Here is a 3,532-nt window from a genome sequence, read left to right as displayed (position 1 = left end):
CCCATTGACAAATAGATAAAATACATAGTGATTATATTTTTAAATACTACTGAAATTAATTTGCTAGTATTTTATTTAGAATAGATCTATAGGTTTTTTTTTGGAACTATCTTATCTCTTTATGAGGTTTTGTTATCATAGTTATGCCAGCTTCATGATGAATTAATTCAGTTTCTTTTTAAAATTCTATTTCTAGAATAGCTTTTATAACAGCAATTATTCATTCCTTGAGTTTGGGGGGGAAAAATCTCATGAATAAAGCAATTTGGGCATAGACTTTTTTGGATGATAGTTATTTAGTAGCATGTTCTGATTTCTTTCATGGCAATCAATCTACTCAGGTTTTTAATCTCTTTTTAAGTAAACTTGGAAAATTACATTCTTCTGGTGACTTGCCCATTTCACAAAGAATTTATAATTCATTAGCGTAGACTCCTACAGGGTGATTTGCATTTCAGTAGGGTGATTAAATACCCTAACCCAAAGAATGAACATGTAAACCCGTGATATTTTCACTCACACTCATGTAGCTCATGTTGTTGTCATTCAGTCACTCAGTCATGTCCGACTCTTTGCGAACCCATGGACTGCAGCACGCCAGGCTTCCCTGGCCTTCACCATCTCCAAAGCTCTTGTAGCTCATCTCAAATCACACTGTGGAGTAAGAACTGTCATCCTTTAGGGCGTGTGTGAAAACAAGTACAGAGACTCACTGAAATACTCAGTGACACACACTGGGATGCATGAACATACCCTCTTTTGGAGATACGGTTCCACATAGACTGAATCTCATAACAGAGGCTCCTATTCTCACTGCGGATTGCACTCACCGCTGGGCAACTGCCTCATTAACATCAAAACGCAGAAGGTGAGGAGTAGAGCCTCAGAAATGAAGGCCATCAGAGAGGGAAGATTTTCTATTTGCATCCAAGGGACTTAAAAGGAAGATGGGAACTGCCAACCTCCCAGTGCCTGGGGGTAGCAAGCTCTAACTATCCAGTCCTGGGCAGATAGGCCCCTCCTCCCATCCCTTTTCTGGGCCTCTGTGACCTAAACGCACATTGAGAATCATGAATTCACAGCCACACCCAGCAGAAGCCTGTAGGGCTCATCTTGTGTATCGTTCACCTCCTTCCCTGATGCGCGCGCCCTCAGCCTGCACAGCTGCTCATCCAGATGCTTCCTACTGTATCTCATGCCGTGGGTCTGTGAGTGGGTGGTTCACCCAGTCGTCAGGCCTGAAACCTCTCTTTGTGTAGTGTCAGCCCCTTGGTCCCAGCTGTGTCCTCTGTTAACTCTGAGGGACAGTTTTCTTCTTGAGGTTGCTTTGATAGGAAGGAGCAGAAGAAAAACGAACACATTTTTCAGGCCCTACCATGGTCTGTTTTCTGTTTTGTGTTCACATACAGTTTTCATCTCATTTAGTAGTCACAGTGTCTAGTAGGCAGTTTATACAACTGACAGATGTATGAAGCCATTCTTTTTTTTTTCATTCAACATATTTTGGGATGTTCACCATGTGCCGGGCACCTGTTAGGCACGGGGGCTTCATGGGTGTATCAGATGTGGTTTCAGTGCCCAAGAAGCTTGGAGTCCAATAGGGGGAGAAGCAGAGAGCTGTGGAGCCCAGGGAGATGGTTAACTCAGCCTATGGGGCAGGGAAATCTCCCCAGAAGAGAGGCCATCTAACCTGAGAGTTGGAATTTGGGGGGGGGGTGGACTGTGGGGTGCAAATAGCCTAATGACATCAAGCCCAGAATTGGTGGGGGTGGGATTAGAATGCCAAAGCCCAGGTGCCTCTCACAGTCACCACACGTTAAGGGAGACACCTGGGCTTGGTGAGAGTCCTGTAGAAGAAAATGATGAGAAAAAAGAAGATGGCAGAGTAGAAATGAGAGGATGAATTAAACTCCGGCTGATTTTCCACTATTGAGACTCAGTTTCAAAAAGGAAGTCTCCAGATTAGGTTTAGAAAAAGGTTACCTTTGGGGACTTCCCTGACGGTCCAGTGGTTAAGAATCTGTCTTCCAATGCAGAAGATGCAGGTTTGATCTCTGGGAGGGATATGCTGTGGGGCAAATAAGCCCACGTGCACTGCAACTGCTGATCCCCCAGGCCAGAACTACAGAGCCCATGAGCTCTGGAGCCCACATGCCATATCTAGAGGGAAACCTGCACGCCGCAATGAAGATCCCGCATGCTGTAACTAAGACCCCACGCAGCCCAAAATAGATTAATAAATTAAAAAGAAAACAACTGATTTTTCTGGGGGGATAAGAAAAAGAAAAGGATTTCCTTCTGAGAAGACCTGGAGCTGGGGAGGGGGGACATTGGTGTGGACGGGGGCTAGTCATGTGATTGTCCAGAGACAGGCGATGACAGCCAGGGGTGTGAGGCCCAGCTGTCCTCCTTCCTTGTGTCAGCCCTGCTTGTCTCCACTCCTGCCACCCTCTCCCTGGTCAGAGCCTCCAGTGAAGACCCCACAGCCTCCCTGGGCTGCCCCCAGAAGTGATACTCACCCAGCACAGTCGGGCAGAAGTGGAGAGAAGCAGTGGGGCTCCCACAGTGCTACTCTATGTACCCCTACTTGTCTCCCCGGGAGCCTAGGCTCCAGCTCAGCCAATGGGCAGTACCCTCTGACTACTCCCTGGTGTCTGAGGGCCTCCATGGGGCCAGCTTGGAGCCTGGTCTCCTGACATTCAGGCCAGGCCCTTCCTATTGATCTGGGCTACCCATGGTCCCTGTTTTGGAGCTAAGAGGTGTAACTCACCACAAACAGGGGGAATTCTGTCCTCACACCCCAAGCTCAGGCTGCAGCCTGCCCCAGGGTGGCTCTGCCAAAGCAGGTCAGGGAGTGGATACAGGATGCTGGTCAGTCCGGCAAGCAGGCTCTACATGTCAGCGATGGGGAGTCAAGAGTCCGAAGTGCAACTTGTATTGATTACCTATTATGTGCTCATAGTAGGCTTTTTTTTTTTTTTTTTTTGCTGGCAAATAATTTAATTTTTTTAAACTGTTGCATGTTTTTATTTTTTTTAAATTTAAATTTATTTATTTTAATTGGAGGCTAATTACTTTACAGTATTGTATTGGTTTTGCCATACATCAACAAGAATCCGCCACGGGTGTACACGTGTAAGGATAGGTGGTACTTAGACGATGTTTCTGGGAGAAAGGTAGGAACTGGTAGCAGGGGAAGAGGTTGTAAGAGGGCCTGCTAAAGTAAGGAGATTACATGGCATTTAGAAGGGGACCATGTAGAGTTAGAGACTTGAGGGCACCTATCCAAGTTCACTCAGCAGACCTGTGGCAATGCTGGGCTGGGTCATCTGACCCAGATATGGCTCTTTCCACCTCACCTCATCTCTGGTCACTGCTCTGGCCCAGTCAGGGAAGGCTTCATGGAGGAGGGGACATTTGAACCAGATCTAGAAGGTCTGGAAGCAGCCACAGAGGCAGAGAGGAGGAGGCAATGGTGATGACGGTGGGCATGGTTGATCCCAAAGCCTCAGACATGGGGGCGAGGGCCAGA

The sequence above is a fragment of the Bubalus kerabau genome, chromosome 15 (genome assembly GCF_029407905.1).
Source record: "Bubalus kerabau isolate K-KA32 ecotype Philippines breed swamp buffalo chromosome 15, PCC_UOA_SB_1v2, whole genome shotgun sequence".
Lineage (NCBI taxonomy): Eukaryota > Metazoa > Chordata > Mammalia > Artiodactyla > Bovidae > Bubalus > Bubalus kerabau.
This window is presented reverse-complemented; position numbering follows the sequence as displayed.